We start from the raw sequence: 9,360 nt of genomic DNA, 5'->3' as shown, positions 1-9,360 counted from the left end.
GGTACGCATTTTTCATTTACCGTGTTGCAGGCCCAGCTCCTACGACTGGAAGGTAAATCCTGTGAAGGTGCGGGTTTGGTCTGTCCCCTTCGCACGTGGGCCTAGAGGCGATCCCAGCACACGGCGGGAGCTCAGAAAGCACCGTGAGCTGCGGTTTGGTGTCAAGAGGGCGTAGAAGACCCAGCCCGCATTTCCTGAATCCACTCCTTCCGACGTGTAGACTCTTGAGGCAAATCCTTTACGTCTTTAGGTGTCAGTTTCTTTCCATCCGTGAACCATTTTACCAACATTGTTTGTCGGGGGTAAGGGAAAGGACGGCTCTGAAAAGGGCTCTAATTTTATCGCGCGTGTTTCTTAACAGTCGCCATAATATCTGTAACCCTATGAAAAGCCCAGGAGGCACTGGGCAGACCAGGGATGAACCGTCGCCCCCTTGCCCGGTGGAGCTGCAGGTGTTTTCTACCGCGGCCAACTCAGGACTTTCCCTCGGGGACTTGTGGCCTGACTCGGCCTTACCGTAGACCTCAGTGGAGAAGGTAACCCAGATTCCCCTCAAATTACAGGGCTAGTCCCAAACTGGACTGCCGCTCTGGGGATCCAGAGGCTCGGGATTCCGCTGCTGCCTCGAAACCGGTCCCTTCATGACGTAACGGCTCATGACCCCCAACCATGCCATAGTGGTTGAGGAGGCAGCGGGGATCTGCCGAGCGCGGTCTTGCTTCCTCACCACTGGGTCGTGCCTCCTTTTGGAGCTGATCATCGGCACCTCATTTATGATCAAAACTTAACCTATGAGGCAGAAGCCATGTGGCTGCTCCATGCTTTCTCTTGTTTTCAGTCAGAATGTGGGGGGTTGATGATGGCGTCTGTTAAAGACGATGTGGTGTGTGGAGCTTTTCAGAGAACTTTCTAATTATTCTGATTAAGGTGTCATTTCCAAGAAGAATAAAAAGTATTCCACAGGCTAATAATTCTGAAACAAGAAAAAAATTGTCTCTAAAGTTGAAATTATGAAGTGACCTAGTTGCATAAGCTCGCCTTCCTTCCTCCACCTTATTTTTTTTACCTTTCTGCGATCTAAAGTGTGTGCTGGAAGAATAGAACTTGCGGTGAGGCGTTCACCACACCACCAGCGTGTGGGCAGAGAACGAGAGCGCTCGCAGGAGGGCGGCGGAGCCCAGGGACAGCCGAGGGGCAGGCGCCCACTAAGTGCGCAGCTTCCGAACGGCTTTGATCAGCACGGGGCCAGGGGGTTTACACCGGCGAAGAAAAGTCTGGGCATTTGAGAAACCTGACATCGAAGAGGAAAAACTCTGTGACTCTTCGCTTGTGGAATCGGAAGCGACTTTGTTGGTAAGTTTTATTTTGTCGTGGAATTTAGAAAACACCGCATCCCTGTTGTCCTAACCGTTTAATGCCTTGAACGGGAGAGACTGTTATGTTATCGGGCCAGGCATCGGTTGTCGCTCAGGCAGCGAAGGAGGGACTTCTGCTGGGTCCAGATGAGCTGGCCACTGCTGGAGAGGCGTCCCCTGTGTGATTCCACGCACGCTTATGTAACCTTTGTAACCGCGCCCATGGTCGGGGGAGCAGGTGTGATAAGGAGAGACCAAGTCCCACTGTCGGTGTGCAGTACGGGGCGGCTGCTGGCCCTTCAGGTCCCTGTGACCTGATGATGGCGACCAGCCCTGAGAAAGGTCTGTAGGCAGGTTTACAAACAACCTCGTAAACCATAGCCAGCTTTGAAAGAGCGAGCCTCTGCATGAGCCACGGCTATGAAAAGGGAGCGTGGACGCTGCAAACCCAAACCAAACACGCTGGGCTCCCCTGCGCCTGGACCCAGGGGTGCTGGTGGCTCTGAATGAGGATGAGGCGCCGGGGGGCTGAGCGGCTCGGGAGGGGAGGTGGCGTTGACCTGGAGAGCCGGGAGGGGCTCTAGGTGAGGAGAACGGGGCAGAGACGGGAAGAGAGCCCCAGGTGCGACGCACAGGCGAGGAGGCGGGAGGCAGGGCTGGGCAGCCGGGCGCCTGCTCGGAGGAGGTCCCGGTCCCCGGGTGGACGCGCCTCCCTGTGGGGACACATTCCTGGGTCTAGCTCAAGAGAACGGACAGTGCTGTACTTCAGGGGAGGAAGTTCTCGTGATAAAACCACCTTCCAAGTGACAGTGACAAATAGGTGGCGATCACTTTCGCTGACTGTGGGTTCGTGCATTTTGTTATTTTAAATAATACTGTTATTCCAGCAACACGACAACACGGGAGGCGTCTGCTTTAATCTTGCACGATGTCTTACGAAACAGCGCAAGCTCTCGCTTACCTGGAGGTCTCTAATAACATCAGCCCTTAAGACAAACTGAGAAAGAGGAAATGAACACAAAGAGAGACTCTGCAGCCGAAATAGACACCACAAAGCCCATCCCCCGCCAGCCCTTTTCTCCCAGGGGAGACCCTCAGGTGCACAGAGATGTCCTGAGTCTTATTTTAGGTGCAGTTCTGATAAGTAGGGCGGTTTGGTTTCCGAGCCCAGGGTGTACAGAAGCAAATGGTTTCAGGCGGGATGGTCCCTCCTGGGGTCAGATGCTGGGAAGAAGGAGGCAGGAAAGCAGACAGGGTGGGATGGGAACAGCCCCAAACAGACAGGACGACTCCACGGCCTTAACTTGGGGCCATGCGACGCAGAAGCAAATAGTGCCTGGTGTCTGAGTGACCTCCACGTGGAGTTGGGGGCTTTTCTGCAGAGGAGGAGGGCTCATGCCCACATCTGCAACCTCAGAGGCAGGGCCGAGCTTTTCACTAGATGTGTTTGAGCAGTCTCAGATTCTAAAATACTTAAAACTGCAAGCGATCACCCGCAGTGGAAAGTTGATTAGGAATTACCTTCCTCAAGAACAAGGTGGGTTAGAGCCGCCGTGTTCCCGACGTACAGGAAGCAGGCAGCGGCGCCTTGTTCAGGACTCGGAGCAGCTGGTGGCCTGACGAGGCCCTAGAATCTAGAGAAGGTTCCACATCGGGGAAGACCGATATCTATGAGACAGGTCTCTCTTTACTTTTCTTTTGGCCTTGCCTGCCGCCTGTGGAAAGTCTTGGGCCAGGGATCCAACCCTCGCCACAGCAGTGACAACGTGGGTTCCCTACCCGCTGTGCCCGGGAACGCCTTTCCTTTCTACGACTTCCGGTTGGGGCGGGGAGCGAGGGGTTGGATACGTGAGCAGGAGAGAAAAGAGAGCCGAGCAAAGTTATCGCTGTCAAGGAGGGAGCCATCTGAGCAGAAGGGGCAGCAGTCCGGTACAGACAAGGACCGTGGGAGACGCAGAGCAGGGCTCACCCACAGCCACGGGCAGGGGGCCGCCTGGGACTGGGGTGCGGGCGAGGCCTCTGCGCCTCCCTTCTCAGCCCCCTCCTCCTCCTGGACGGGGTCGGGTAGACTTCCTGCTCCCCCACGGCCCTCCTCCCCAGCAAACTCAACCTCCTGGACCTCCAGGGGCGAAGGGCTCATGAGCTACAGATTACGTGCACCTGCTGAGCCTTCCAGACCCTTCCCGCTCCAGCGGGGTCCCCGGAGCAGCAGCGGTCCCCGGGCTGCTAGTGAGAACCTGGCAGGAGGAGGCGTCGGCTCGGCATGAGGAAGCCCCTCTCCCAGGCCCAGGATGCCCCTGTCCAAAGGCGGTGGCGGTGGCTGTGTGTTGTGACATTTCAGTGACCATCTTAACGGCGGCTGCTGTGACGGCCATGTGGGAAATCGGCTCAGGCTGTCGTCACATTATCACAACCTCGTCCTCTGTCATTTCTGTAGCAGTTTTATAAATCAGCCTGGCTGTTCCCATTATAGGCAAATGAAAACGCAGGCCTGGATCTGGGTCACGGAGGAATGCAATGAATCAGGGGACGCCCCGGGGCCTTGCCCCCCCCGCCCCCCCACCCATGCACGCTGTCAGGAACTGGGGCAGCTGAGGTCCTCACTGGTTCCAGGTGGGAGGCTTTAGATTTTACTTGTGGGTTTATCTAACATCAAAATGACTCGATCGGAGGTCCCCGACATGAAAGGACGTGTGGCTTTCAGATTTCTTTCTGGCAGATAAACAGGTTTTAGGAGACTTAACAGTCCCTGTCCTGTGGGTGTAATTAAATGAAAATGCAATAAAATAAGTCCCTCTCCTCTGGTCTTGTCACCTCCAGCTGGGTCAGATTGTGAAACCACAGGCTCAAGTGCTTTGCATCCCTTCCGCATCTCCATGGGGACAGCGGTCAGCCCTGGCGTCCAGCGCCCTCACTTCGGACGGGAGGTGGGGGGACTCGCTGGGCTCTGACGGGGTCTCTGGAGGCCTGAGCCCGGTGTCCTTCTTGTCCTTCCTGCTCTCGACTTGGTAGGACAGAGGAGAAAGGGCCTTCTGTCCCCCCCACTCTGTAATATTCTGGTAAAATAATCCTATGCCTTTGAAGGGGTTGTGATATTTTCAAGGCAAAAGTCTCAGCAAAACCAGTCCTCCTGGAAGTTAGTTTTAGAGCTTCTTAGAGCAGCTGAACTGCAGGCCATAGTCTCATGCTGGTTTCGCTGTTCTGGGCAGGGGTCCTGCCCAGCAATTCCATCCACACTTCCCTGTGTCTGACGTGAAGCACAGCAGCTCATCCTCTGTTCTGGAAACTGGCAAAAAACTGTGACAACGAAGGTCATGCGGAAATATCTAGAAGGTGTCATCTTTGGAACATTAGTGACACGTACTGCAGGGAGTCCTTTGCCGATCTAAGGATGCTTCGCTCTGCAGCCGGCTGTCTCCTTATTACGCTCGGAAGCTGCAGACACGGGAACAAAACGAAATCTCTCTTGCTTCTGCCTCCCCAACCAACCACCATCACCATTTCAGTACGGGCTTCCCAGGCTGGGTTCTGGGAAGAATTATAGTTTTGTCACAGTTTCTCATTTCGCTGAGAGTTTTGGTAAGAATGAGGCCCCATCTAGAAGCTGTGGTCAGTGGTAGAACTTTCAGTTTGGGATCTCAAATAAAATTCACAAAGCTCCGCTACTGTCATGAGCACAACTCGACATGTTGAAAAACCTCCTCTCCCCCCACCCCTCTCCCCGCACCAACTTCACCGACACCAGACATTAGGAAGAGAGTGAATACGGGTTCAACCGAACTCAGCCTGGGTGGTTGGTGATGGTATCTCTCCCTTCTGAGAAGCTGTCCCTGGGCCACCGGGAGGCAGAAGCCCAGACTCTCCCGTGTCCCTGAGAGCACTCGGGAGCCGGACCCGGAACCCTCCTCGCCTTCCTGCTCCCCTCAGACCCCAGCTCACAGAACCCACCCCCACCTCCCTCCCCCACACCCCCCCCTCTGTCCCCCACAGTCCCCCCCAACCATCCTCCCCACCCCTCCCCCCCTCTGTCCCCCACAGTCCCCACCCCCACCATCCTCCCCACCCCTCCCCCCCTCTGTCCCCCACAGTCCCCACCCACCCCTCCCCCCACTCTTCCACAGTCCCCACTCCCACCAACATCCTTCCCCACCCCTCCCCCCTCCCCGCACCTTCCCCCACACCCTTCCCCCCACAACTTCCCCCCCACAACTTCCCCCCACACCCACCCCCCCATCCCTCCCCACACCCCTCCCTCCTCCTCCCCTAAGCCTCCCTCTCTCCTTCCAGCTTTTCTCTCCTTCCAGCACTGCCGGGAAATTGATTTTCTACGTCAGGTTATCTTTTGGGCTTAACCCCCTCCTTCCACACTGGAGGGAACAGGATCTCTCCGCAGCACGTCTGGGGTCCATGGGAGGAAGCGCGCACGCCACGACTGGAAGGCCTGGGCAGCCTGGGCATCTCAAGGCCCCTCCTTTAGCCAGCCGAGACCTCCCTCCTCCTCCTGCTCCTCCCCCCTCCTCTTCCCTTCTTCCTCCCTCCCTTCTCCCCCTCTTCCCTCCTCCCCCCTCCTCCTCCTCCCTCCTCCTCCCTCCTCCCCCCTCCTCCTCCCTCCTCTTCCCCCCTCCTCCTCCCCCCTCCTCCTCCTCCCCCTCCTCCCTCCTCCTCCCCCCTCCTCCTCCCTCCTCCTCACCCTCCTCCTCCTCCCTCCTCCCCCCTCCTCCCTCTTCCTCCCTTCCCCTCCCCCTCCTCCCTCCACCTCCTGCTTCCTCGTCCTCCATCCTTCCTCCACCTCTTCCTCTCCGTCCCCCCCTCTCCTCCTCCCTCCTCCTTCCTGTCTTTGCTTTGGCACAATGGAGGCCGAGGCTCTTCCTCTTCCTTGACCGCTTCCTCGCGCACTGCAGGCAGCATCATCCCGCTGGTCTCCACCTCCACCCCAGGCAGCCAGCACCCTGTTTCTTGCCTGTCCTGGTTCCAGGCCCCTTCTCCTCCCGAGTCTCACTCTGCCCACCCCGTGGCGCGGTGGAAAGGCTCCTGCCCACCCCCGTCCTGGGTGCTGCTCCTTCTTTAGCTCCAGTGACCCGCTTCCCGGCCTGCCCAAGGCTGTCCTGGTCGCAGCCCTGAAGTTTCTGCCTTCTGAGAAACCCCTCGGCCCCTGGCAAACCACCCTAATCCTGGCAGCCCACCAGGGCGAGCCAGGTCAGCGCAGGCATGAAACGTGACCCTGTCTCTCTGGGCTGAGGGCTGACTCCTGTCCTCATCGGGGGCCATGGACTCTGTCCTTCTGGGCTTTACCTGAGGGTGAGCAGAAAAGCCTGAGTCAGAAAACCAGAGCCCTGCGCCCTGCCACGGGGACAGTCCAGGAGGGCGGCCTCTGTCCCCACAGTGGCAGCTGTGATCAGAAGTGGCCGGGGGTTGTGTGGGGGAACAGCAGGGGTGTCTGCCAACTCCCGGGCTTCCGTAAATACAATTGGACTTGTCCCTGCTGCCCTCCGGAATGCCGCTCTTTTCTTGGCCTTGACAGGTGTTTCAAAACAAGTTTTCTGCATCTGTCGTCTCTAGCTGCCGAGACCATATACTCTCTTCTTACATCCTTGTGATAAAGCTTCGGTCTGGACGGTCATACCGGAAGCTCACCTTCCGCGTGCACCGTCAACACCAGTGACCGACGGCACAGGCCGCTTTCAGTCCTCGAATTCTCCACCCTGCAGGATTTGCTGCAAAAGCGCTTCCCTCCCTTGTCTGCTCCAATAACACCTGTTCTTCCGGCCACGTCTTTTCTGCCTTGTCCCACCTTTCAATTTGTCCTTCTGTTTCCTCCGCATAAGTGCAAGCTTCCAGAGCTTTCATCGGCATCTCTGAGCTCAGCTGGGCATCACTATGCTATTCCTGCATCTCATGCTATGACTCCCCTTTGGGACGGCAGGAGGGGGAGGGGGAGAAGAGGGATGGGGGAGAAGAAGAGCAGGAAGAGGGGGAGGAGGGAGGAAGCAGGAGGAGGAGGAAGAGAAGGAGTGGGGGAAGAGGAGGCGTCTGTTGGGGGGTGCAGAAAACGGCTGGAGACCCGCGCGTCTGAGCTGCACCGTAAATCCTTTATGCATCCCGCCCCTTCATCTTACCCCTGGGGACACCGACAGACACCCAGACATTAATCTGAAAACTGCCCCGACATGTGGCTGACGCAGATCCAGGGTCAAGACTCTCCAGTTACATAGGACCTCGGGCTCCCTCCATGTGCCTTACGTGGAACTCATTTCCTTCCCCTTAGATCAGTGTCCGTGGCTCTCCAAGCACAACGTGTTAGAAGCTTAGACGTGAGCGTCCAGGTCTGGTTTCCGCGTTTCTGTTGAGGCGGAAAACCTGGCACCAATTCCTCCTTCCTCGAGCTCCTTCTGACTTTTCAAAAGACCTCCCAGCGTCATCTCTTCTTCCCCTCCATCCCAGAGAGGCCTCAGCTCTGGGCTCAGGTGACCTGGCTTTTGCGCCTCTGCCTTTCGTATGATTATAGCTACACCGGCTTGAGGAAGTTGTTTAGTTCTGAGTTTCAGTTTGACGGCAGCAGCACCGTCCAGGCTCCCTGTGGGGATGTACCCAACAGGATGAGAGAAACGCCAAAACGCCTGGCTGCGCACCCTCAGCCCTGCCCGCCACCCCCCGGCTCTGGGCTCCAGCCTCCTGGACGGCTTCCTGTCCTGCTTGGTTCTGAGGACACATCGCCTGTCGCCCCACGGCAGCTCACAGGACACCCGCGTCTTTGCGCTGGGGCCGAGACCAAGTCCCAGCTCCTCCACCTGCTCCTTGGGCCAGTCCTCCAGGTGCTTTCCCGCCACTGCTTTGCTCAGTTGCGGGCCCGCCCACCTCACCTGGTGGGGGGGCACCTGTCCTGGCTGAGCTTCGCCCCCTCCCCCAGGGAGCCTGAGCAGACGGGCTCCCACTCTGCTGCCTTCAAACAAACCCTTGTCCATACCGTTTCCCTGGTGACGGCTCAGCCCACCTTGCCACTCCTGCTTTGTTGGACCCGCCTGTGTGTGGCTTCCCCTCTGCAAGCGTGAAATTCCTTAAGGGCAGGAAATAGTCACATGCCTTTGAGCGTCTTTGTATGTAGTGTAAAGCAGGGGGTCGGCATCCAGCGGGTTAACGTCTACCAGGCAAAGGGGGTCAGGGTGCCCGCCTCGGGAGGAGGGCGGTTTCAGGCTGGAGTTCCGGGAGGAGAGAAATGGAGTAGCTAACATCACATGCCCAAAGCTACAGCAAGTGCTTTGCAACTTGAAATCTTTGTCTGTTCCCAGGTAGGAGGTGTCAGCCAGCTGCTGATTCCCTCTTTCAAACGCGCTTTGTACCCACCTGGGAATGTGCTGCAAAATTGGATGAAGAGTGTCCCTTATTTCTTCGTGGAGGGAAAGAGAGCCAGACTGTGCAGCACAGACTGGGCCGCAGCTAGATGCGATGTTCTGAGTGTGTGTGTGTGTTTGTGTGTGTGTTCGCTTTTTAGGGCCACACCCGTGGCATATGGAGGTTCCCAGGCTAGGGGTCTAATTGGAGCTGTAGCCGCCGGCCTCCACCGCAGCCACAGCAATGCCAGATCCAAGCCACTGTCTGCAACCCACACTACAGCTCACAGCAACACTGGATCCTTAACCCTCTGAGTGAGGCCGGGGATCGAACCTGTAACCTCATGGTTCCTAGTCGGATTCGTTTCCGCTGCGCCACGTCAGGAACTCCCGAGGCTCTATTTCAAATTTACCTTCTCCAACAACAGCTGTTTCAGGTTTCTTATTTGCCCCCACTTCTAACACCTATTCTGACTGCCGGCTTTCTTTGGGAGGATCTTTTTAAAACAAAGAAAGTATGTTTTTGTTTTGATTTTTGTAATTTGTTTTCTTTTAATTAAAAGAAATTTGTTTGTATCAGAGCACAGCTGATTTACCAGGTACAGCATCGTGACCGGTCATGCATACAGATATACACCTTCTTTGTCTTATCTCGTCTTCCGTCATGGTCTAGCCCA

At 56.7% G+C, this 9,360-nt stretch overlaps 1 protein-coding gene across 1 annotated transcript in view; it reads left to right on the top strand.

Annotated features, from left to right (window-relative positions):
* The first annotated feature begins 1,102 nt into the window (after nucleotides 1-1,102).
* CCR6 (C-C motif chemokine receptor 6) overlaps nucleotides 1,103-9,360 on the top strand; it is a 29,794-nt gene continuing 21,536 nt past the window's right edge. Inside the window, exon 1 of the mRNA XM_085021622.1 lies at nucleotides 1,103-1,353. The gene's annotated coding sequence lies outside the window, so the exon portion shown is untranslated. The remainder of the gene's footprint in view (nucleotides 1,354-9,360) is intronic.

This window comes from Sus scrofa, chromosome 1, assembly GCF_054392235.1.
Source record: "Sus scrofa isolate SSC_HxYL_T2T_F1_AM1 chromosome 1, Sscrofa_HxYL_maternal_Yorkshire_Landrace_v2.0, whole genome shotgun sequence".
Lineage (NCBI taxonomy): Eukaryota > Metazoa > Chordata > Mammalia > Artiodactyla > Suidae > Sus > Sus scrofa.
Note: the sequence above shows the minus strand (reverse complement) of the source record. Positions and strands in the feature narration are given on the sequence as shown.